Below are 27,117 nucleotides of genomic sequence, written 5' to 3'. Positions count from 1 at the left end.
TCTGTGTGCGTGCGTGTGTATGTGCGTGTGTCTGTCTGTGTGCGTGTGTATGTGCGTGTGTCTGTCTGTGTGCGTGCGTATGTGCGTGTGTCTGTCTGTGTGCGTGCGTGTGCCAAAAGTTACAAGTCACTCCAGCATTAAGTAATGGAGGCCCCCAGCAATTAAACCCTCAGCACAAGAATTTCTTAATTCTTACCGAAATGCAAAGAGGGTTAACGGGCACTAGATGCTAACAGACGAGTAATGACAGCGTCTACACAAAACCTGCCCACATTGCTACCCAGAAATAGCTGCCATGAACTGTAGTTCCGGAGATTGTACCAGTGATGAGCAGAAGTATAACCTTGCATTTTAAATAGCGATAGCCCTTGCTGCTCCTGGCCACTTCCTTTTAGGCTAAAATAGACTTTGCACAAAGCAGCTGCACACACCGGCTGTTCATGTTCATGTGGCTGCCAAACGACCCGCCTCTGAACACTGGATAGAGGCACAGAGTGCTGGAGTAACTCAGCGGGTCAGGCAGCATCTGTGGAGAACATGGATAGGTGACATTTCACAGAGTGTGGAGTAACTCAGCGGGCCAGGATGGTGCGGGGGAGGGGGGGGAAGCTGGAAGAGAAGCGGGGGAACACACAACAACCTCTGGGGGAGTGATAGGTGGATGCAGACGAGGGGGGTTTGATAGGCAGATGACTGGAGCATAAGAGGATGAGGGGAGATCTTATTGAGGTGTATAAAATCATGAGAGGAATAAATCGGGTAGATGCACAGAGTCTCTTGCCCAGAGTAGGGGAATCGAGGACCAGAGGACATGGGTTCAAGGTGAAGGAGAAAAGATTTAATAGGAATCTGAAGGGGTAGGTTTTTTACAGAGAGGGGGGTGGGTGTATGGAACGAGCTGCCAGAGGAGGTAGTTGAGGCTGGGACTATCCCAACATTTAATAAACAGTTAGACAGGTACATGGATAGGACAGGTTTGGATGGATATGGGCCAAACGCGGGCAGGTGGGACTAGTGTAGATGGGGCATTGTAGGCCGTGGGCAAGGTGGGCCTGTTTCCACACTGTATCACTCTGTGACTCTATACAGGGTGAAGGTAGACAAAAATGCTGGAGAAACTCAGCGGGTGAGGCAGCATCTATGGAGCGAAGGAATAGGTGACGTTTCGTGAGGCAGCATCTATGGAGCGAAGGAATAGGTGACGTTTCGTGAGGCAGCATCTATGGAGCGAAGGAATAGGTGACGTTTCGTGAGGCAGCATCTATGGAGCGAAGGAATAGGTGACGTTTCGTGAGGCAGCATCTATGGAGCGAAAGGAATAGGTGACGTTTCGGGCCGAGACCCTTACGGGTCTCGACCCGAAACGTCGCCTATTCCTTCGCAAATTGTGAAGCTGGAGGAAAACATAGAAACATAGAAATTAGGTGCAGGAGTAGGCCATTCGGCCCTTCGAGCCTGCACCGCCATTCAATATGATCATGGCTGATCATCCAACTCAGTATCCCGTACCTGCCTTCTCTCCATACCCTCTGATCCCCTTGGCCACAAGGGCCACATCTAACTCCCTCTTAAATATTGCCAATGAACTGGCCTCAATTACCCTCTGTGGCAGAGAGTTCCAGAGATTCACCACTCTCTGTGTGAAAAAAGTTCTCCTCATCTCGGTTCTAAAGGATTTCCCCCTTATCCTTAAGCTGTGACCCCTTGTCCTGGACTTCCCCAACATCGGGAACAATCTTCCTGCATCTAGCCTGTCCAACCCCTTAAGAATTTTGTAAGTTTCTATAAGATCCCCTCTCAATCTCCTAAATTCTAGAGCGTATAAACCAAGTCTATCCAGTCTTTCTTCATAAGACCGTCCTGACATCCCAGGAATCAGTCTGGTGAACCTTCTCTGCACTCCCTCTATGGCAATAATGTCCTTCCTCAGATTTGAAAGAACGGAGGTGAAAGGGGAGGGGGCGAGGGGAGGAATGGGTAAACAGGGAAGGGAGGGGGGCAAAACGTAGTGGGAGGGGGTGTTTGTAGGCAAGTTACCTGGAGGTGGAGCATTCAGTGTTGCTACGGTTTAGCTGCGAGCTGGAGGCAGAGACTGCGGGCAACTGTGACCCACACAAGGCTTGCAGCAGTCAGAAGGACAGCCAGCCGCGACTGACATCAGCCTCAGGACAAAGTCCGCGGGCAGCAAAGCCTCGACACAAGGACATGGTTCCACGTGGCTGTGGTCAGCTGCAGGTTAGTCTGCTCACACTTCACCCATAACAAAGCAACACAGCACGGAAACAGGCCCTTCCGCCCGACTCGCCCATACTGGCCAAGATGCCCCCATCCAAGCTAGCTCCACTTGCCTCCCCTATCCCTGTAAACCTTCCCACATAGATGGATGGGTGGACTGGGCTTATATTCACTGGAATTTATGAGGATGAGAGTGAATCCTATAGAATCATATAGAAAAAAAATAAATAGGCGCAGGAATAGGCCATTCGGCCCTTCGAGCTAGCACCGCCATTCAATATGATCACAGCTGATCATCTAAAATCAGTACCCATTCCTGCTTTTCCCCCCATATCCCTTGATTCCTTTAGCCCCTAGAGCTAAATCTAACTCTCTCTTAACCATATAACCATATAACAATTACAGCACGGAAACAGGCCATCTCGGCCCTACAAGTCCGTGCCGAACAACTTTTTTTTCCCTTAGTCCCACCTGCCTGCATTCATACCATAACCCTCCATTCCCTTCTCATCCATATGCCTATCCAATTTATTTTTAAATGATACCAACGAACCTGCCTTCACCACTTCCACTGGAAGCTCATTCCACACCGCTACCACTCTCTGAGTAAAGAAAACGTTAAAATTCTTAAGGGATTGGACAGGCTGGATGCAGGAAAAAATGTTCCCCGTGTTGGGGCATCTAGAACCAGGGGTCACAGTTTAAGAATAAGGGGTTGGCCGTTTAGGACTGAGATGAGGAAAAAGCTTTTTCACCCAGAGAGTTGTGAATCTGTGGAATTCTCTGCCACAGATGGCAGTGGAGGCCGCTTCACTGGATGTTTTCAAGAGAGAGCTAGATAGGGCTCTTAAAGATAGCGCAGTCAGGGGATATGGGGAGAAGGCAGGAACGGGGCACTGATTGGAGATGACCAGCCATGATCACATTGAATGGCGGTGCTGGCTTGAAGGGCCGAATGGCCTCTCCTGCACCTATTGTCTATTGTCTACTCTGGGCAAAAGACTCTGTGCATCCACCCTATCTATTCCCCCACGCAGATCACGGGGAGAACGTACAAACTCCGTACAGACAGCACCCGTAGTCAGGATGGAACCCGGGTCTCTGGCACTATGAGGCAGCACCTCTACCCGCTGCACCACCGTGCTGCCCGAGGTGAACGTTGCCGCAAACCGTACAAATTACAAAGCAAATCTCTCGCCTAGTGAAGTTACAAAGATAGGCACAAATAGCTGGAGTAACTCTGCGGGTCAGACAGCATCTCTGGAGAAAAGGAATAGGTGACATTTTGGGTCGAGACATTTCTTCATTCACAAAGATGCCCGCTGCAACGGGAGCAGTGTCCACAGACACCCCCCAACAACTGACCCGGCCACCCAGTGGGGCACAGACAGGGAGCACAAGTTATAGTAGAATTAGGCCATTCAGCCCATCGAGTGTACTCCGCCATTCAAACATGGCTGATCTCTGCTTCCTAACCCTCTGTGGCAATGAGTTCCACAGATTAACTACCCTCTGACTAAAGAAGTTCCTCCTCACCTTCAATTCTAAAAGAGCGCCCTTTAATTCTGAGACTCTCCCACCAGTGGAAACATCCTCTCCACATCCACTCTATCCAGGCCTTTTATTATTCTGTAAGTTTCAATGAGGTCCCGCCCCTCATCCTTCTAAACTCCAGCGTGTACAGGCCCAGTGCCAACAAATGCTCATCATAGGTTAACCCACTCAATCCTGGGATCATTCTTGTAAACCTCCAGAGCCGGCACATCCTTCCTCAGATATGAGGCACACATTTGCTCACCGTACTCCAAATGCGGCCTGACCAGCGCCTTGTAGAGCCTCAGCATTTGTATTGCAGTCTTCTTGATATAAATGCCAGCATTGAATTTGTCTTCCTTACTACTGATTCGACTGTGGCGATCTTGCAGCTGCCCTACCTCACTCACTCACTCCTACGTCGGGGACCTACAGAATTCAGCAACTCTTACTTCAGGTTTGGAGTTTTGCAGCAAACATTAGCCTAACAGCGCAGACACAGAAGTAAAACTCAGCGCTTGAAGGGGCAAGTGAAAGAAGGAACGGCTCTCCCTGAAATCAGGAACTGCATCTTCATTTCACACAACGGTCTCGGACTTGGTCAGGGAGAGTTCCCCCTGTCTCTCCGGTACCATGTCACTCCGTGCTACCTGCTCCGTGGTTGGGTAGTCAACGACTAAACCCTCTCCCCCACCTGGTTTGCAAGGTGAGGAGGGGGCTGTGGACCCCCAGCAGGACCAAAAACAAGACCTGTCAAAGGGCGGAGGAGTTCCTAGCGAGCCGACGGCCATCCACACGTCAGTAGAAGTTGTCGTACACGGTATTGTAAGGAGCGGTGCGTCCGTCACCGTTCCCGTTGGAAACTGGCACCACTGCGTCGCTAATGTTTTCAACGATGATGAAGGCATGAAGGGCTCGGTGTCCATCACAAAACTCACACCAAGCACTCTGTGTATTTCAGACACAAGCAACTGCAGATGCTGGCTGACAAGAAAAGTTCAATCCATGCATGAATGACCCAACAGTTTCACACGTGACATGTAGCGGTGAGATTCTTTGTTTTGCATACACAAGGTATGTAAAGACACAGAGTGCTGGAGTAAAGGGCCTGTCCCACCTGGGCGTCATTTGCGTGTCACGCAGGTGGTGCGTGAGGATTTTGAGCATCCCAAAATCCTGGGGCGCCGTGCGCTCACCGCACATCACTGCCTACGTCACCAAGTCTCACGTCGTCTTGCGTCGTGACGCGTAAATGATTCGCAAATAACGCTCAAGTGGGACAGGCCCTTAACTCAGCGGGTCAGGCAGCATCTGTGGAGAACATGGATAGGTGACGTTTCACAGAGTGCTGGAGTAACTCAGCGGGTCAGGCAGCATCTATGGAGAACATGGATAGGTGACGTTTGACAGAGTGCTGGAGTAACTCAGCAGGTCAGGCAGCATCTGTGGAGAACATGGATAGGTGACGTTTCACAGAGTGCTGGAGTAACTCAGTGGGTCAAGCATCTGTGGAGAACATGGATAGGTGACGTTTCACAGAGTGCTGGATTAACTCAGCGGGTGCAGCAGCATCTATGGAGTGAAGGAAATAGGCAACGTTTCGGGCCGAAACCCGGAAGGGTTTCGGCCCGAAACGTTGCCTATTTCCAGAAGAGTTTCGGCCCGATACGATACTGGTTCATTATGATGATAGACACAAAATGCTGGAGTAACTCAGCGGGTCTGGCAGCATCTGTGGAGAACATGGATATGTGACGCTTCACAGAGTGCTGGAATAACTCAGCGGGTCAGGCAGCATCTGTGGATAGAAGATAGAGGCGAGGTTTCCGGTCGAGACCCTTCTACAGACTCTGGATATAATGGTATTAGGTTGCCAGGCATAATGACAGTTCTGTGAACATGACCAAATATAATGCAGATGAATGGATGTTTCGCCACTAAGAATGTTGGCAATATTTTTGCACAGTTCTTGTTTTGTACATATTTAAATTCTGAATAAAGTTTAATTTTGGAAATAAAAAAGCAGAACACAGAACTGTACAGTAGAGGAACAGGCCCTTCGGCCCACACTATCCATGATGGACATGACGCCAAGCTAAACCTCCCCCTCTGCCTGCACGCGATCCATGCCCTTCATTTAGAAGAACGAGGAGGGGCCTCATTGATACAGACTGAATAGTGAAAGGCCTGGATAGAGTCGTGTGGATATGCTGAGTCATATGCTGAGAGAATTGAGCGGCTGGGCTTGTATACTCTGTAATTTAGACGGATGAGAGGGTATCTTATTGAAACATATAAGATTATTGAGGCTTTGGACACGCTAGAGGCAGGAAACGATGTTGGGGGAGTCCAGAACCAGGGGCCACAGCTTAAGAATAAGGAGTAAGCCATTTAGAACAGAGACGAGGAAACACTTTTTCTCACAGAGAGTTGCGAGTCTGGGGAGTACTCTGCCTCAGAGGACGGTGGAGGCCAGTTCTCTGGATACTTTCAAGAGAGAGCTAGATGGGGCAAAGATAGTGGAGTCAGGGGATATGGGTAGAAGGCAGGAACGGGGTACTGATTGTGGATGATCAGCCATGATCACATTGAATGGCGGTGCTGGCTCAAAGGGCCGAACAGCCTACTCCTGCACCTATTGTCTATTATGTAGAAAGGAACTGCAGATGCTGGTTTATACCAAAGATAGAAACAAAAAGCTGGAGTAACTCAGCGGTACAGGCAGCATCTCTGGAGACAAGGGATGGGTGTCTGAAGGAGGATCTCGGTCCGAAACTTCACCCGTTCTTTCTCTCCAGAGATGTTGCCTGTCCCACTGAGTTACTCCAGCATTTTGTGTGTCTGTCTTAGATGAGGCTATTTCACGAGTCTGAAGTTTCACTTCTACAGTCTGAAGAAGGGTTTCGGCCCAAAACGTTGCCTGTTTCCTTCGCTCCATAGATGCTGCTGCACCCGCTGAGTTTCTCTGGCATTTTTCCAGCATCTGCAGCTCCTTCTTCAACCATCCTTTCACACGTGATGGGTTATTTGTGTACTACAGCGCCTGGGGACCTCGTGCAGAGTTGCTGCCTATACCTCTTCCCACCTGAGCGACGGTGTAGTGTGTACACGGAACAACAGCTCCCAGCTGCCCGCTGTTGCCGTACCTGAGGCCTGTCACCTGAGCCCTGTCACTGTTGGCACCTGGAGAAGCAGGGCGTAGGATCGTGTGATAGGAGCAGCATTAGGCCATTCGGCCCGTAAAGTATACGCCGCCAAAATCTTGGAGAAAACCCACGCGGTCACAGGGAGAAACATAGACAATAGGTGCAGGAGTAGGCCATTCGGCCCTTGGAGGTAGCACCGTCATTCAATGTGATCATGGCTGATCATCCCCAATCAGTATCCCCGTTCCTGCTTTCTCCCCATATCCCTTGATTCCGTTAAGCCCTAAGAGCTAAATCTAACTCTCTCTTGAGAACATCCAGTGAATTGGCCTCCACTGCCTTATGTGGCAGAGAATTCCACAGATTCACAACTCTCTGGGTAAAAACGTTTTATCCTCATCTCAGTCCAAAATAGCCGACCCAATATTCTTAAACTGTGACCCCTGGTTCTGGACACTCCCATCACTGGACCTAACCTGTCCAGAACGTACAAACTCCGTACAGACAGCACCCGTAGTCGGCATGGAACCTGGGTCTCAGGGGCTGTGAGGCAACAACTCTACCCGCTGTGCCACAGTGCCGCCCGCGGTCTGGGCAGGTTGATTGATTTGTAGATATAAAAAGGATTGGATCATAGGATATGGAGGGGGGGGGGGTTAGATCAGGCATGTCGTGCCCAGCTAAGATATCAGCCACGATCTTATCAAATGTCAAAACAGCCGCACGTAGTCCTTGTACCATGGATGTAGCAGCGAATGTGGCTGGTTGCTGCCTGGACATAGAGGATAATCCACACTCCTGCATAGTCTCCTGTCCCAGCACTGGATCCACCCCCTCTGCAGCACTGTAGGAGCACAGGCCCAGAGCGGGAGCACTGGCCCCAGTGGAGGAGCTCTGGCCCCAGTGGAGGAGCTCTGGCCCCAGTGGAGGAGCACTGTAGCCAGTGCGGGAGCACTGCCCCCAGTGTGGGAGCACCGTATCCAGTGCGGCAGCACCGTAGCCAGTGCGGGAGCACCGTCCCCCAGTGTGAGAGCACTGCATCCAGTGTGAGAGCACTGCATCCAGCGTGGGACTACTGTCTCCAGTGTCAGAGTACTGTGACCGTTGGGAGAGCATTGTCTCCAGTGGGGGAGCACTGTCTCCAGTGGGGGAGCACTGTCTCCAGTGGGGGAGCACTGTCTCCAGTGGGGGAGCACTGTCTCCAGTGGCAATGCAGTGTTTCAAGGAAGTGGGGGGGCTTTACCCCTCTTTCCCGAGGGCAGTTTGGGATCAGGAATAAACCGCAGCTTTCTCAGCGATGTGCGGGTCTCAGTGATGAAGGAATATTTTTCTCAGCTTTGCTGGAGACGATACAGTGGGAGAGTTGTGGCGATCTTGCAGCTGTTGCGTCCACACATACAACTGTGTTTGTGTACAGCTGCAGGTCTCATGTCACAAGCTGTCTATACTGTACGTAGAGGAGGGTGCATGCTACTGGTTGTAAACCCACTCTCTCCCTTCCATATAACCATATAACAATTACAGCACGGAAACAGGCCATCTCCGCCCTTCTAGTCAGTGCCGAACATTTACTCTCCCCTAGTCCCATCTACCTGCACTCAGACCATAACCCTCCATTCCTTTCCCGTCTATATACCTATCCAATTTATTTTTAAATGATAAAATCGAACCTGCCTTCACCACTTCCACTAGAAGCTCATTCCACTGGAAGCTACCACTCTGAGTAAAGAAGTTCCCTCTGTTACCCCTAAACTTCTGTCCCTTAATTCTCAAATCATGTCCTCATGTTTGAATCTTCCCTACTCTTAATTGAAAAAGCTTATCCACGTCAACTCTGTCTATCCCTCTCACAATTTTAAAGACCTCTATCAAGTCTCTCCTCGCCGCCTGCCCTCAAACATCATCACACTGCAAGCGATTGCCGAGGTGTTCACGCTCACCAAGGAAACAAGCCCTTCATCCATGCTGACCAAGATGTCCACCTAAGCCAGTCTCACCTGCCCGCATTTGGCCCATGTCCCTCTAAACCTTTCTTGTCCATGCAACTGGCCACATGCGTTTTAAAGGTAGACAAAAATGCTGGAGAAACTCAGCGGGTGAGGCAGCATCTATGGAGCGAAGGAAATAGGCGACGTTTCGGGAACGAGACCCGATACGGCGATAGGGTCTAACCTGAAACATCACCTATTCCTACGCTCCCTAGACGCTGCCTCACGAACCATCACCTATTCCTACGCTCCATAGATGCTGCCTCATCCGCTGAGTTTCTCCAGCATTTTTGTCTACAGTCCTTTTCAATGTCGTTATAGTCCCTGCCTCTATGACCTCGTTCCATATACCCCTGTGTGGAAAAAGTTACTCCTCAGGTCCATAGTTTTAACATCCCGACCCACCCAGGAGAGATAATTACAGCGATTATCTCTGCCTCTCAATAAGATCACCCTCCAACTATGCTCCAGGACAGATGCCCCTCCCTATCTAATCAGTGTCTCTCAGCCTCATCATCTCTCTCAGAGCTGGGAAACAAGCCCCCATTCACCCGATCTCTCATTAATTGCAATTGTAATTAACCTATTAGCCAAGAATGCATTAACAGACGTAATCCCTTCCGATTCATACATCTGACGAAATTGCTGCCTGAATTGATAAGGAAGATGAGGAAACACTTTTACACACAGAGAGTTGTGAGTCTGTGGAATTCTCTGCCTCGGAGGGCGGTGGAGGCCAGGTTCTCTGAATACTTTCAAGAGAGAGCTAGATAGGGCTCTTGAAGGCAGCGGAGTCAGGGGATATGGGGAGAAGGCAGGAACGGGGTACTGATTGGGGATGATCAGCCGTGATTACATTGAATGGCGATGCTGGCTCCCTTGACTGTGCTCCCTTTAAGAGCTCTATCTAACTCTCAGATACTCCAGCATAAACCAGTGTCCGCAGTCCATTCGCACACAAACACGGCTCGGTGCCGTCCACTGGGACAGCCAGTGGTCTACAACAGTGTGCACAGTGGAGGGAGATGTCCAAACTCCACTGCCACGTCGAGCCCAGGGACAGGGACCTTTGCACAGAGACAAGCTGAACGACACGTGACTCATAGCTCTGCACTTTGACCCTCTGTGGGCCGACTCTGCCCAGTGAGAGGAAGGGCAAAGTCCTGCCACCTCATCATGGGGCAGAGTGGAACAGTGGCCCCACCCCTCACACCACTCGCCCGCCAACTATTCCCAAACCTCCCTGGCCCACTGATTCGTGCAGTAACACCTCCGCTCTATCACCACAGCCAATCAAGCTACAGTTTGAAGGGCAGATCTGCAATCTTTTTGCAACTCGGACCACAGAGAACCACTTAGTTACAATAACCAGTGAGAATCAGTGCAAGTAGATTCTTGGCCCATTCCCACTGGTACTGTACCCCAGTGTTATACACCCCCGTCCCCACCGGTACTGTAATCCAGTGTTACACACACACCCGTCCCCACCAATACTGTACCCCAATGTTACACACAGACCGGTCCCCACCGGTACTGTACCCCAGTGTTACACACACACACACGCCCCCGCCTCCACCAGTACTGTGCCCATTAGACTGGCGTGTGACTATCAGCACAGCAGCAGTGTATAACTGCAGCCAGTGCCAGTCAGTGCACCAGAGGGCCACCCACCCGTAGGGCAGATGCTGCCCGTACAGTCGCTTACCAGTACGTATAGTACACCAGGGCCAGCAGCAGCAGAGCCAGGCAGACTCCAGAGAACAGGAGGTAGGCTGTCTGGCTGACGGTCATCTTCAGCGACACACACTCACTCTCCCCAGCAGCAAAGGCTCCACTCTGTACGGGCTCCTCCAGCCCAGTAAATCCACAGCAGATTATGACCAAGGGCTGGGACACAAAGCCAGGAGCAGCCTGGCTCCGGCTACCACTCAGCCAGGGTCAGGCTGTGACGACCACCTGCCCTGCCAGCCAACATTCCTCACTTAAACACAGGAATGAAGCCCGATAATGCTGTCCGCGCTCTCATAAAGAAATCAACACTCCGGCCGTCAAGAGAGCCCACTACAAAATATGTGCTACACTTGCTGGCCAGCTAATCCATTAAACCGATTCACAATTAGCGGCCACGTGCCCTGGATCCATCCCCCTGCATTTACATCAACTCCATGATGTAAACTCCTTTTACATCAACTATTGTGCACAGTTTTGGTCTCCTAATTTGAGGACGGACATCCTTGTGATTGAGGCAGTGCAGCGTAGGTTCACGAGATTGATCCCTGGGATGGCGGGACTGTCATATGAGGAAAGATCAAAAAGACTAGGCTTGTATTCACTGGAGTTTAGGATGAGGGGGCATCGTATAGAAACATATAAAGTTATAAAAGGACTGGACAAGCTAGATGCAGGAAAAATGTTCCCAATGTTGGGGGAGTCCAAAACCAGGCACCACAGTCTTAGAATAAAGGGGAGGTCATTTAAGACTGAGGTGAGAAAAAAAATTTTCACCCAGAGAGTTGTGAATTTATGGAATTTCCTGCCACAGAGGGCAGTGGAGGCTAAATCACTGGATGGATTTAAGAGAGTTAGATAGAGCTCTAGGGGCTAGTGGAGTCAGGGGATACTGGGAGAAGGCAGGCACGGGTTATTGATAGGGGACGATCAGCCATGATCACAATGAATGGCGGTGCTGGCTCAAAGGGCCGAATGGCCTCCTCCTGCACCTATTTTCTATGTTTCTAACTCAGCGACCCACACCGGTCCCCGTTGCTCTGCCCTGCCACTGTTCAACAGAGGTAGCGGGGCGAGTGTGGTAGGAATCACATCCCCCCCCCTCTTCGTATAAGGTTAAACCACAGTCTCACAGCACGGAAACAGCCCCTTCAGACCAACATGCCCCATCAAAGCTAGTACTTAGTTCAGAGATACAGCGTGGAAACAGGCCCTTCGGCCCACCGAGCCTGCACCCACCAACGATTATTTATTCTATATCTCTGTACACCATCGTCTCTATCCTTCATTTGTTCTAGAACTCTCTACATCATCGTCTACAGCTCTCGTTTCCCTCTCCTCTGACTCTCAGTCTGATGAAGGGTCTTGACCAGGAACGTCACCCATTCCTTCTCTCCAGAGATCCTGCCTGTCCCGCTGAGCATTTTGCGTCCATCTCCGACCAGAGATCACCCGGAGATCGACACAAACCGGTAGTGTAACTCAGCGGGTCAGGCAGCGTCTCTGGCGAATAAGGATAGGTAACGTTTCAGGTCAAGGCCCTTCTTCAGACTGTTTATCAGGTCACATTTACCAAGATGCAGTGGAAAACCTCTCTTTGGATGTCATTCAGGAGAATGATACCATACAGGAGTACATCTGTGTAGATGTCGGTTTGGCAACAGCTCTGCCCGAGATTGTCAGAATCACAGAGAGATCGTAGTTCGGTTTCACAGGATAATAAACTAAACTCAACTATTACAGTCTATCACACAGACCAGGCTCCCCACCACCAACTCCCTCTACACTGCACGCTGCCTCACAAAAACAGCCGACATCATCAACGAGATGAAGAGAAGTTTCTTTAGTCAGAGGGTGGTGAAACTGTGGAATTTTTGCCACAGACGGCTGTGGAGGCCAAGTCAGTGGATAGTTTTTAAGGCAGATATATGAAGATGGATATTTCTAAGCCAGAGATAGATTGATTGTTGATTAGTAAAGGTATAAGGGGTTATGGGAAGAAGGCAGGAAAATGGGGTTAGGAGGGAGAGATAGGTCAGCCATGATTGAATGGCAGAGTAGACCTGATGGGCAAAATGGCCTAATTCTACTCCTATCACTTATGACCCTAAGGACCACTCACACCCTGGTCATTCCCTCTTCTCCCTCCCCTATCGCGCAGAAGATACAGAAGCTTGAAAGTACGTACCACCAGACTCAGGAACAGCTTCTTCCCCGCTGATATCAGGACCTCCCAAAGTTAGGGTGTAGTTCCAATCTCCCAACATCACTCATTGCGGACATTGGACTTTTTATCTAGTACGATCACGCCACAATATTGTAAAACTACATTCTGCACTCTGGTAGTTTTATTACTTGGCTCATTTTATCAGCGTCACGTGTACTGACGCAGAGTGAAAAACTTTTTGTTGCCTGCTATTCATTCAGCGAAACGATTGTACATGATTACAATCACGCTACCCACGGTGAACGGATACACAAATACGATAGAACTTTATTTATCCCAGGAGGGAAATCGGTCTGCCAACTGTCATAAAACACAAGCTACATGAAACATTGAAATTAAAGTGACGCGTGGAAAATGTACAAAATAAATAGGAATTAAATAAGTTAAAAAAATAAATAAAAAGGCAGGAGACTGTTGGCAGGCTGCCGTGTGCACAGCGCCGGAACCAGAACTGGTCAGGACATGATAAAGCCCAGTAAAGTCTGGATCTGTATCTGGATGTAGTACGCTGAAGAGCTCTAGGTACAGCAGCACTCAGCACTGCAAGTTGGACAATTTTATACTGGACTATTTGTTTTTTTTTTTACATTTTATTAACCCACAAACCTGCACGTTTTTGTAGTGTGGGAGGAAACCGAAGATCTCGGAGAAAACCCACGCAGGTCACGGGGAGAACGTACAAACTCCATACAGACAGCACCCGTAGTCGGGATCGAACCCGGGTCTCTGGCGCTGTATTTTGCTGTAAGGCGGCAATTCTACCGCTGCGCCACCATAACTGTCCGATAAAAGATAGTGGTTTGCAGGTCGCCAATGAGGTGATGGGAGGTCGGGACTGCTCTCTATTTATCTCTGGATACTTTCAAGAGAGAGCTGGATAGGGTCTCTTAAAGATAGCGGAGTCAGGGGATATGGGGAGAAGGCATGAACGGGGTACTGATTGTGGATGATCAGCCATGATCACATTGAAGGGCCGAATGGCCCACTCCTGCACCTATTGTCTAGTGGGTGAGATGACGGTTCAGGTGCCTGAAAACAGCTGGAATTAAACTGTCCCTAAATCTGGAGTTGTGCGTTCGTTATCACACTTGTGTACCTCTTGCCCAATGGGAGAGGGGAGGAGAGGGAGTGCCCGGGGTTTGAATGACTCCACTGAGGTAGATGGGAGGTCAGGGCCACTCTCTCTAGTTAGTGGTAGGATGGTTGAGTTGCCCGATGACAGCTGGGAAGAAAGTGTCCCAGCTGACTGACCCAGTTAGTTTAGTTTCTCTAGCTGTGTGTGGCTTGATTATACTGGAGTACAGTGCGATCTGGTTTAATTGGGCAGCACGCAAACTAAAGCTCTTCACTCCATCTCCGTACACGTGACAAAGATAAACCGATTATAACAACAGCCAGTGCAAAGCAGACAATAAACAGACGTGACAGTGTAGTATTACTGCTACACAAGAAATGCAGGTGCAATGGATGTTTACACTAGTGGGAGCGTCCAGGACCAGAGGTCACAGCCTCAGATTTAAAGGACGTTCTTTTGGGAAGGAGACGAGGAGGAGTTTCTTTAGTCAATGGGTGGTGAATCTGTGGAATTCATCACCACAGAAAGGCGGTGGAGTCCATCAATGGATATTTTTAAGGCAGAGACAGATAAGATTCCTGATTGGTAAGGGGTGTCAGGGGATATGGAGAGAAGGCAAGAGAATGGTGTTGAGAGAAGATAGATCAGCCATGATTGAATGGCAGAGTAGACTTGATGGGCTGAAAGGCTCCTGGCACTTACGAGAGAAAAAGGCAGCGGCTGCAGCAGGGTGGATTGGAAGGTCAGGAATTCATCCCGAGAAGGAGAGGCCTGCACAAGTGTACAAAATCACAAGAGGAACAGATCAGGTAAATGCTCAGAGTCTCCTGCCCAGAGTTGTGGAATCCAGAGTACATGGATTTAAGGTGCGGAGCGAAAGATTTAATAAGAATTTGAGTGATACTTCAGCCCAACTTGCCCACACCTATAACATGGTGCCCAGAACAACACAATATTCTAGATGCGGTCTCACCAACGTCTTGTCCAACTGCAACATGACCTCCATACTTCTATACTCAATATTCTGACTGATGAAGGTCAAAGTGCCAAAAGCCTCTTTGACCACCTTATTTACCTGCAACTCGACCTTCAAGGAACCATGCACCTGTACTCCTAGATCCCTCTGCTCTACAACACTACCCAGAGCCCTACCATTCACTGTGTAGGTCCTGCCCTTGTTCGACGTCCCAAAATGCAACACCTGACACTCTCTTTGCTCTGCACGCCATCCAAGTGTGGTACACAAGTGTGGCATCACCACCCCTCAATTCATGTTCATTCGTCATTGAAGCAGAATTAGGCCATTCGGCCCATCAAATCTACTCTGCCATTCAAGCATAGCTGATCGATCTCTCCCTCCTAACCATTTCTCCAGCCCCATAACCCCTGACGCCCGTACTAATCAAGAATATCTCAATCTCAGCTTTAAAAACACACAATAACTTGGCCTCCAGCACCGCCTGTGACAATCACCATCTCGAGAGCGGTCCTGACCTCCCATCTACCTCACTGGAGACCCTCGGACTATCCTTAATCGGACTTCAATCTGACTTTATCTTGCACTAAACATTATTCCCTTTATGTGCAGGAAGGAACTGCAGATGCGGGTTTGAACCGAATAAGACACAAAATGCTGGAGTAACTCAGCGTGACAGGCAGCATCTGTGGAGAGAAAGAATGGGTGGCTTTTCAGTCTCGACCCTATACATCACCCATTCCTCTCCAGAGATACTGCCTGTCACGCTGAGGTACTCCAGCATTTTGTGTCTATCTTCTGTAATTCCCTTTATCCTGTATCTGTATCTGTATCTGTACACTGTGGACGGCTTGATTGTAATTTTCCACATAACCGGATAGTTAAGTAGTTTAGTTTAGAGATACAGCGCGGAAACAGGTCCTTCAGCCCACCGGGTCTGCGCCGACCAGCGATCCTTGTACACTAACACTGTCCTACACACACACACACACACTCGGGACAATATCCAAATATACCAAGCCAATAGACAATAGGTGCAGGTGTAGGCCATTCGGCCCCTTCGAGCCAGCATTCAATGTGATCATGGCTGATCATCCACAAGTACCCCGTTCCTGCCTTCTCCCCAATATCCTCTGACTCCGCTATCTTTAAGAGCCCTATCTAGCTCTCTCTTGAAAGTATTCAGAGAACCTGCCTCCATCGCCCTCTGAGGCTGAGAATTCCACAGACTCGCCACTCTCTGTGTGAAAAAGTGTTTCCTCGTCTCCGTTCTAAATGGCTTACCCCTTATTCTTAAACTCTGGCCCCTGGTTCTGGACTCCCCCAACATCGGGAACATTCTCCGCTGACTGGATAGCACGCAACAACGTACCTTGGTAAACGTGATAATGAACTGGACAAAAGCCAATTCCACAGATTCACACCACCCACTGGCTAAAGACATTTCTCCTCACCTCCTTTCTGAAGTTACGCCCTTCCATTCTGAACTGTCCCCTCCCGCCCTCCCCTGTGCAAGGTGAACAGAGAGCAGCCCCATCGATTGAGACAGATATCTGTACCACCTGGGCCCAGCGACACTGAAACTCAACACAGCGGCAAGATGAGCTCTCCGAAGCAATGAAACTCCAGAGTCTGTACAACGCTTCAAGGTATCATGAATATTTAAACTCTAATGATGGATAGTTATACTAAATTGGTCTCTCTGTATCGGCTCTACTGGAATTGGAGATGACTAGTTCTGAAATGACCCAATGTTTAAGAAGGAATGGCAGATGCTGGAAAATCGAAGGTTGACAAAAATGCTGGAGAAACTCAGGCAACATCTATGGAGCGAAGGAAATAGGCGACGTTTCGGGTCAGTCTGAAGAAGGATCTCGACCCGAAACGTTGCCCATTTCCTTCCCGCCCCCCCCCCCACCCCCAACATCTGAAGAAGGGTCTCGACCAGAAACGTCGCCTATTTATTTTGCCCCATAGGTGCTGCCTCACCCACTGAGTTTCTCCAGCATTTTCGTCTGAAAGAACCCAAAGTCATCAGCGGTAACAGCCTAACAACTCAAGTCACTCAGTAACAATTTGGCAGCTTCTCTTTGGTACAATAGACAACAGGTGCAGGAGTAGGCCATTCGGCCCTTCGAGCTAGCACCGCCATTCAATGTGATCATGGCTGATCATCCACAATCAGTACCCCGTTCCTGCCTTCTCCCCATATTCCCTGACTCCGCTATTTTTAAGAGCCCTATCTAGCTCTCTCTTGAAAGTATCCAGAGAACCGACCTCCACCGCCCACTGAAACAATGCCTGTTTTAAATAGTCCAACGATGGCGTTGAACTTTGACAGGTTGAGGCTGAACTGATCAAAACACAGACGAGTTATTTCAAGATGAAGCGTGTTTAATTGTCTTATGTGCCGGTGACGATACAATGACATTTCTACATGCAGCAGCTGAACGGACATGCCTGTAAAGACACGACTCATAGATAACATAAGAAACAAAAAAAATCAATAACCTTTTTAAAAAAGCTTCTCTCCAAATAAAAATGTTTAAGAAAGAACTACAGATGCTGGAAAAATCGAAGGTAGACAAAAATGCTGGAGGATCTCAGCGGGTGAGCAGCATCTATGGAGCGAAGGAATAGGTGATGTTTCGGGCCGAGACGTTTCGGGAGAGATTTAAGGATTTGAGTTTCTCCAGCATCTTGCCTACCTCCAAGTGAAAATGTTGCCCCCGAGGTCCCCCTTAAATCTCTCCCCTCTCAGCTTGAGCCTGTGTAATCTATTTTAGAATCCTTTATCCTGGGAAAAAGGCTGTGAGCATTCACTTTATCCGTGCCCCTCATGATCTTGTACACCGCAGTAAGGTCACCCCTCAGCCTCCAACGCTCCAGAAAAACATCCCAGTCTATCCTGCCTCACATCCTGGTCAATTGTACCCGAGTTTGCAGTTGTACAGGGCCCTAGTGAGACCACACCTGGAGTATTGCGTGCCATTTTGGTCCCCTAATTTGAGGATGGACATTCTTGCTATTGAGGGAGTGCAGCGTAGGTTCACAAGGTTAAGTCCGGAGATGGCAGGACTGTCATATGCTGAGAGAATGGAGTGGCTGGGCTTGTACACTCTGGAGTTTAGAAGGATGAGAGGGATTCTTATAGAAACATATGAGATTATTAAAGGTTTGGACACACTAGAGGCAGGAAACATGTTCCCGATGTTGGGGGAGTCCAGAACCAGAGGCCACAGTTTAAGAATAAGGGGTAAGCCATTTAGAACGGAGACGAGGAAACACTTCTTCACACAGAGAGTTGTGAGTCTGTGGAATTCTCTGCCTCAGAGGGCGGTGGAGGCCGGTTCTGTGGATACTTTCAAGAGAGAGGTAGATAGGGCTCTTAAAGATAGCGAAGTCAGGGGATATGGGGAGAAGGCAGGAACGGGGTACTGATTGGGGATGATCAGCCATGATCACATTGAATGGCGGTGCTGGCTCGAGGGGCCGAATGGCCTACTCCTGCACCTATTGTCTATTGTTTGACTTGATTTTATTTGATTGGATAGCATGCAAAACAAAGCTTTTCATTGTACCTCGGCGTACCTGACAATATAAGACCTAAATGTCCTTAAAAATCCTTAATACAAAAGCCATTATTAGTGCAAAAAGCGTGAAGTCCTTACAACAACCAAAACAACACCAGCAGAGCAGCATTGGAAATGATGGGCTGAATGACCTCGGCCGTAAAGCTGTGGTTTTGGGGCTACCATTGCCCCTCCATTTATTAAATGCCGACTCTGAAAACCTCTGACATTAGAAGACCAGGGCATTGGTGAGAGAAAGTAGAGTACAAGAGCAATCTATGGAGCAGCACAACCTGTGAGAACTTCTATAGATAGAATACACAGAGCATTTTATCCAGGGTAAGCCAGTCAAAAACTAGAGGGCATAGGTTTAATAGAGAAAAAAGACCCCTCACACACAGGCACCCCAGACCGTCTGTTCCCCCACCCCATGGTGTCCCCGATTCTCCCACCGCCTCCCAACCCCAACCTCACTCCCCCCTCCCCGCCCTCGGTAAACTCATCGCCCATCCCCAAGTTCTTTTATCTCTGAAGATAGACACAGAGTGCTGGAGTAACTCAGCGGGTCAGGCAGCATCTGTGGAGAACATGGATAGGTGACGTTTCAGAGTGCTGGAGTAACTTAGTGGGTCAGGCAGCATCTCTGGAGAACATGGATAGATGACTTTTTAGGACAGAACCCTTCTTCCGTCTACAGAAGAGTGCCAATCTGAAACGTCACCTATCCATGTTCTCCACAGATGCTGCCTGACCCGCTGAGTTACTCCAACACTTTGTATCTTTTAAATCAGCACCTGCAGTTCCTTAAATCTTCCAAGATTTAATCGGAATCTGAGGGGCACCATTTTCACTCAGAGGATGGTGGGTATATGGAACAAGTTGCCAGAGGAGGCATTTGAGGCAGGTTCGTATAAACAGCATTGAACAGATTATTAGGACGGGTGCATGGATAGGAAAGGTTAAGGGGGGTATGGGCCAAACGCGGGGCTTATATGGGGCATGTTGGTTGGACAGGACAAGTTGGGTCTTAGGGCCTATCTCCCTGCTGTGAGATTCAATGACTCTGTATACAAAAGGAAAAACATAAAGTTAAGTAATGGGCATAAAAAATTATACTGCAGGAAAATGAAATACAACAGAATTAAGCAAATATTTTTAATCTAACTCAAGGGAAAACCATACCAAGAAACACCGCAAAAACAGTGGAGAATTCCAGGTGGAGACTACGTGAGAAACTGAAGGACGTTAGCACAGTCCACAAGTTATAGGAGGAGAATAAGGCCATTCGTGTTTACTCCATCATTCAATCATGGCTGATCTTGGCCTCCTCATCCCATTTTCCTGTCTTCTCCCCATTACCCTCGACACCCGTTCTAATCAGGAATTGGCCTTAAAAATATCCACTGACTTGGCCTCAGTAGTTCAAAAGCATTGGACAGGTATCGAGCCCAGAATGCCAACTTGGTTGCCACAGCCAAGGTCAGTCAAAGGGCCTGCTATATAGTCTCCCTGCTATATAGCTCCATAAAACTCGTCAAACTGCGTACAGCTCGATAAAACTCTCGAAGGCGTTGGTGAGACTAAAACGAACAAATCCCCATGACCTGACAAACTGTATTCTATGTCTCAAAGGAGGTAGCTATGGAGATGGAGCATGCACTAAGTCAACACCTGCCAAAACACCGAAGATTCAAGTACAAGAGAGGAGAGTGCAAAACTAACCTTGGCCTTGAAAAAGGAGCAACAGATAAAAGAGGGGATTATAGGCCAGTTAGCCTGACATTAGCAGCGAGAAAATACTCCATTATTACAGAGACGGTATCAGTCCAAATGAACTGGGCAGAGTGGAAGTGGATTTATGAGACTGAAGTGACATTTGACGGGCCGGTTAGGAACAGTTTGAGGATAAAACTGCAGGAATAGATCAGCGCGAGTCGGTTTATAGTGGCTCATTTGTACGTTCCATCCGAGCTTTGTCAAGGCACGAGGCCGTTTACCCAGAAATTAGGAGGACTTTGGACAGTTCTCGTCACCCTGCAATCACAAGGGCGTCATTAAACTGGAAAGGGTGCAGAAAAGATAAGAAGACGTAGTCAAGAGAGAGTTCAGGGCCTGTTCCACTTATGCTATTTTTTTCGGCGACTTGCCGGCACCCGTCATAATCGCAGCAGGTCGCTGAAAATGTTGAAAATCCAGCGGCGACCAGGAAAAGGTCCGACTCTTTGGGCGACAACTCACGACCGTACATGCGACATGTCGCCGGGAGACCATTCTTCAGACTTCAGACCGGAAACGTCACCCATTCCTTCTCTCCAGAGATGCTGCCTGTCCCACTGAGTTACTCCAGCTTTTTGTGTCTACTGAAGGTGATCTTCCCCCAGCTACGAAGTTGAGACCAAGATGCCAGCTTCATGACAGACAACCTTGAAGATCTGAAGAAGGGCCCCCACCCGAAACGTCACCCATCCTTTTTCTCCAGAGACGCTGCTTGACCCGCCCAGTTACTCCAGCAATTTTGTGTCCGTTTTCAGCCTCGAGAGGTTGCCCATTTGGGACTGAGACAAGAGACAAAGGAATGTCTTCATGGCGTGAGAGGTGGTGAATCTGTGAGGGGCAGGGGGCTCAGATGCTGCTGGACAGCGATCTGTAAGATTCAGGAATGTGGGACTGGTGAACGGCAAAAGCACAGACAACATAGAACAGTACAGCAACAGGCCCTTCACTAATTACCTCTGCCTGCACGTGGTCCATATCCCTCGATCCCCTGCATATTCTTGTATCTATTTACAGTACCCTCCATAATGTTTGGGACAAAGACCCATCATTTATTTATTTGCCTCTGTACTACACAATTTGAGATTTGTAATAGAAAAAAAATCACGTGGTTAAAGTGCACATTATCAGATTTTAATAAAGGCCATTTTTATACATTTTGGTTTCACCATGTAGAAATTACAGCAGTGTTTATACATAGACCCCCCATTTCAGAGGCAAATAAATAAATGATGGGACTTTGTCCCAAACATTATGGAGGGCACTGTGAAAGTCTCCTAAACACCACTATCGTATCTGCCTCCACCACCACCCCTGGCAGCGCGTTCCAGGCACCCAGTACCCTCTGTGTAAAATACTTGCTCCGCACATCTCCTTTAAACATTGCCTCGCACCTTAAAGCTGTGCCCTCTAGTCTTTGACATCTCCATCCTGGGAAAAAGGTTCTGACTGCCGACCCTAACTGCAAATCCCATGATTTTACATCCTCTCAACCTCCAACAATCCAGATAAAACAATCCCACCACTCCTTATGGCTGATGCCGACAAATCCCGGCAGCGTTCTGATGAAGCTCCTCTGCACCTTCTCCAAAGCTAGCTAACATTTTGGTGACCATTTTGGGCGCACATGACAATAAACTAATCTGAACATCCTTCCTGTAGACAAAAATGATGGAGAAACTCTGCGGGTGAGGCAGCATCTATGGAGCGAAGGAATAGGTGATGTTTCGGGTTGAGACCCTTCTTCAGACTTCGACCCGAAACGTCACCTATTCCTTCACTCCATAGATGCTGCTGCACCCGCTGAGTTTCTCCAGCATTTTTGTCTACCTTCGATTTTTCCAGCATCTGCAGTACTTTCTTAAACATCCTTCCTGTAGTAATAGTGTGAGATAAAAGGCCAGCGTTATTTAATTGAACAGAATAGTCGGTTCGTTCTTCTATTTCTGACCTGCACTTGACCTCATATGAATCAATCTCCCCATGACAACTTGACCAGTTCAGTTTAGTTCATTGTCACGTGTACCGAGGTACAGTGAAAAGCTTTTGTTGCGTGCTATCCAGTCGGCGGAAAGACAACACATGATTATGATCCAAATCCGACCTTTCTGTCCTGGGCCTCCTCCATGGCCAGAGTGAGTCCCACAGCAAATTGGAGGAGCAGCACCTCATATTTCACTTGTACAGTTTACACCCCAGCGGTATGAACATTGATTTCTCCAATTTCAGGTAGTCCTCGCTTTCTCCCTCCTTCCCCTCCCCTTCCCAGCTCTCCCACAGCCTCCGCCTCTTCCTTTCTTCTTCCCGCCCCCACCACCCCCACATCAGTCTGAAGAAGGGTCTCAACCCGAAACGTCACCCATTCCTTCTCCTAGATGCTGCCTCACCCGCTGAGCTTCTCCAGCTTTTTTATCTACCTTCGATTTTTCCAGCATCTGCAGTTCCTTCTTAAACATGATTACAATCGATCCATTCACAGTGTACAGTTACATGATAAGGGAATATCGTTTAGTGCAAGGTAAAGCCAGCAAAGTCCGGTCAAGGATAGTCCGAGGGTCGCCAATGAGGTGGATAGTAGTTCAGCCGTTCACCCTAACCCCAATGCACTAGCACTGGCTAAACTTCCCTCACAGAGAGATTCAAGACCCCCTCCCCGCTGAATATCTCCCCTCCAAACCCCCCCCCCCCCCCCTACTCCTCCTCCCTACCACCAGCACTCACGGATAGGACAGGTTTGGAGGGATATGGACCAAATGCTGGCAGGTGGGCCTAGTGTAGCTAGGACATGTTGGTCGGCGTGGGCAAGTTGGGCCGAATGTCCCGTTTCCACACTTAGATAGCGGAGTCAGGGGATATGGGGAGAAGGCAGGAACGGGGTACTGATTGGGGATGATCAGCCATGATCACATTGAATGGCGGTGCTGGCTTGAAGGGCCGAATGGCCTACTTCTGCACCTATCGCCTGTTGTATAACGCTCCACACTCCCATTTTAAACTTTGCTTTTGAGATACACTGTGGAAACAGGGCCCCTCAGCCCACCGAGTCCGCGCCGCCCAGCGATCGCCCTGTAGACTGGCACACACACTGGGGACAATTCACAGCAGCCAATCGACCTGCAAACCTGCTGGTCTTGAGAGTGTGGGTTGAAACCGGAGCACCCGGAGGAAACCCACGCGGTCACGGGGAGAACGTGCAAACTCCGCACAGACAGCACCCGAGGTCAGGATCGAACCCGGGTCTCTGGCGCTGTGAGGCGGCAACTCTACCGCTGCACCACCGTGCGCTACTCCCATTTCCATCCACTCCCACTTTCCCCATCACTGCCAACCACCCCCTCGTCCTCACTCACCACCCTCCCCTCCACTCCCCCCTTCTCCTCTCCTCCACTCCCTCCTCCTCTACACCGCTCAGATTCAGATTCAACTTTAATTGTCATTGTCAGTGTACAGTACATGCCCCCCCCCCAAACTCCCTGATCCTCACCACCCCTCCCTCCCCATCATCCCCATGTTCTACATTTATTACTCTCCCCTCCCCTCCCCCCCACCCCCCTCCCCTCAAATCCTTCCCCACCCCCACCCCCCACTCTCCTCTCCCCACCCCTCCTTCTCCCCCCCTCCTCCCCACCCTACCTTCTCCCCCCCCCCTCCTCTATATCCCCCCCCCCTTACTCCGCCCCTCCCCATGATTCCCCTCATGCCTCCTCCCCCCTCCATGCTCCCTCTATCCCCTCATCCTCATCCCCCCCCTCATCGCCCACACACACACTACACTCCCCCTCCCCCCTCCATGCTCCCTCTCTCCCCCTCATCCTCATCCCCCCCCCCTCATCCTCATCCCCCCCCCTTCATCGGTCACCACACACACACTACACTACCCCTCCCCCCTCCATGCTCCCTCTCTCCCCTCCTCAACCCCCCTCATCGGTCACCCACACACACTACACTACCCCCCCCCTCCATGCTCCCTCTCCACCTCACCCCCCCCCCCCCCTCCCTCCCCCTCACCCCCCCCCCCCTTCATCGGTCACCACACACACACACACTACCCCCCCCCCCACCACCATGTCTCCCCTGCCCGCCCCCCCTCACTCCCTCACTCACTCACAGATGCCAGTCGCCGCCGCCACCTCCTCCCCTCCCGCCGCGGGCTCGGGCTCGGGCTCGGTCTCCGCTCGCGCTCCCTCAGTCTCCGTCACCGTCACCGTCCGCAGGCCGCGCGCGCTCCCGCTCCCTCCCCGACTCTCCCTCACTCACTCCCCGCGCGCGTCCGCCCCGCTGCCGGGACACATCCGGTCCGCCGCGCAGGCGCCCCCGCCGGAAGCCGCATTCCCCGCCCGCCCCGGCCCCGGCCCCGCCCATGGCCCTCACCTGCACCAGGTGTGTGTGTGTGTCTGTCAGTGTGTGTGTGTGTGTGTGTGTGTGTGTGTCAGTGTGTGTGTGTGTGTGTGTCAGTGTGTGTGTGTGTGTCAGTGTGTGTGTGTCTGTGTGTGTGTGTGTCAGTGTGTGTGTGTGTGTGTCAGTGTCAGTGTGTGTGTGTCAGTGTGTCAGTGTGTGTGTGTGTGTCTGTCAGTGTGTGTGTCAGTGTGTGTGTGTGTGTCAGTGTGTGTGTGTGTGTGTGTGTCAGTGTGTGTGTGTGTGTGTGTGTGTGTGTGTGTGTGTGTGTGTGTGTGTCAGTGTGTGTGTGTCAGTGTGTGTGTGTGTGTGTGTGTGTGTCAGTGTGTGTGTCAGTGTGTGTGTGTGTCAGTGTGTGTGTCAGTGTGTGTGTGTCAGTGTGTGTGTGTCAGTGTGTGTGTGTGTGTGTGTGTGTCAGTGTGTGTGTCAGTGTGTGTGTGTGTGTGTGTGTGTGTGTGTGTGTGTGTGTGTGTGTGTGTGTGTGTGTGTGTGTGTGTGTGTGTGTGTGTGTGTGTGTGTGTGTGTGTGTGTGTGTGTGTGTGTGTGTGTGTGTGTGTCTGTGTGTGTGTGTGTGTGTGTGTGTGTGTGTGTGTGTGTGTGTGTGTGTGTGTGTGTGTGTGTGTGTGTGTGTGTCTGTGTGTGTGTCAGTCTCAGTGTGTGTGTGTGTCTGTGTGCGTGTGTGTGTCAGTGTGTGTGTGTCAGTGTGTGTGTCAGTGTGTGTGTGTCTCTCTGTAAGTCTGTGTGGGTAAGTGTGTGTGAACAACCTGGGCACAGAGACATAGACAAATGGGCCAGAATTAGACCAGTCTGAAGAAGGGTCTGGACCCTAAAACGTCTCCCATTCCTTCTCTCCACGGATGCTGCCTGACCCGCTGAGTTACTCCAGCACTCTGTGTCTATCTTTGCTTTAAACCAGCACCTGCAGTTCCTTCCTGCACATTCATTGCAAGGTTCGATGTGTTTAGGTTCGCTGACAGAATGCGTAGCAGTTGCAGCAGAAATGCGACCCCTGTCTGTTCAAGGCACAGCCTGCATTGGTGGGTGTGATGCACAGCTGCTGCTGCAGCAACGTTCCCAACACGTAAACCTCAGAGGCACCAGTGCAACCACCAAGCATAAAGTGGAGACACTAAGATCAAACAGTCAGAGCTCCACAGCACGGAAACAGGCCCTTCAGCCCATCTTGCCCATGTTCATCTAGTCCATCAGAATTTAAAGAACGTTCTTTTGGGAAGGAGATGAGTAATTTCTTTAGTCAGAGGGTGGTGAATCTGTGAAATTCTTTGCCACAGACGGCTGTGGAGGCCAGATCAGTGGATAGTTTTTAAGGCAGAGATAGATAGTATCTTTGATTAGTGCGGGTGTCAGGGGTTATGGGGAGAAGGCAGGAGAATTGGGTTAGGAGGGAGAGATAGATCAGCCATGATTGAATGACGGAATAGACTTGATGGGCCGAATGGCCTAATTCTACTCTATTACTTATGACCTTATGTTGACCAAGTTGGCAGATTGGTCTAGTCCCATTTAACTCAAGCCTGCAGCCCTCTAAATCTTTCCCACCCACAATCCTGTCCAAATGTCCTTTAAAAATCTATTTGTATTCATTTCCAGAGCTTCATCCAGCAGCTCATTCCAGATACAGATAACACTCTGAATTTAAAAGTTGTTCCCGAGGTCCCTCTTAAATCTCTTCCCTCTCACCTTAAGCCTGCGCCCTCTAGTTGGGGAAAAAGACTATGAGCTCTCACTTTATCCGTGCCCCGTACCTCTCAGCCTCCAACGGAAAAGTTCCAGACTTCCCCAGCAACTGCAGACTGCAAGCCTAGGTAACATCCTGGTGCTAAAAACAAATGCTGCAGTAACTCAGCAGGTCAGGCAGCATCTGTGGAGAACATGGATAGGTGACGTTTCACAGAGTGCTGGAGTAACTCAGCGGGTCAGGCAGCATCTGTGGAGAACATGGATAGGTGATGTTTCACAGAGTGCTGGAGTAACTCAGCGGGTCAGGCAGCATCTGTGGAGAACATGGATAGGTAACGTTTCACAGAGTGCTGGAGTAACTCAGCGGGTCAGGCAGTATCTGTGGAGAACATGGATAGGTGACGTTTCACAGAGTGCTGGAGTAACTCAGATGGTCAGGCATCATCTGTGGAGAACATGGATAGGTGACATTTCACAGAATGCTGGAGTAACTCAGCTGGTACAGCAGCATCTATGGAGCTAAGGAAATAGGCAACGTTTCGGGCCGAAACGTTGCCTATTTCCAGAAAGGTTTTGGCCCGAAACGTTGCCTATTTCCTTCGCTCCATAGATGCTGCTGCACCATAACTCAGCGGGTCAGGCAGCATCTGTGTAGAACATGGATAGGTGACGTTTCACAGAGTGCTGGAATAACTCAGATGGTCAGGCAGCATCTGTGGAGAACATGGATAGGTGACATTTCACAGAGTGCTGGAGTAACTCAGCGGG

The 27,117-nt window shown here is 49.8% G+C and overlaps 1 protein-coding gene across 2 annotated transcripts in view; it reads right to left on the bottom strand.

Annotated features, from left to right (window-relative positions):
* Positions 1-24,385, bottom strand: part of agpat3 (1-acylglycerol-3-phosphate O-acyltransferase 3) — a 39,679-nt gene extending 15,294 nt beyond the window's left edge. Inside the window, exon 1 of one of the 2 annotated variants that reach the window (XM_055645275.1) lies at positions 24,362-24,385. The gene's annotated coding sequence lies outside the window, so the exon portion shown is untranslated. Of the gene's footprint in view, positions 1-2,037; positions 2,152-24,361 lie in introns of those variants that run through there. The other variant, XM_055645274.1, reaches the window with a different exon arrangement.
* Positions 24,386-27,117: the final 2,732 nt, after the last annotated feature.

This window comes from Leucoraja erinacea, chromosome 13, assembly GCF_028641065.1.
Source record: "Leucoraja erinacea ecotype New England chromosome 13, Leri_hhj_1, whole genome shotgun sequence".
Taxonomy (NCBI): domain Eukaryota; kingdom Metazoa; phylum Chordata; class Chondrichthyes; order Rajiformes; family Rajidae; genus Leucoraja; species Leucoraja erinaceus.
Note: the sequence above shows the minus strand (reverse complement) of the source record. Positions and strands in the feature narration are given on the sequence as shown.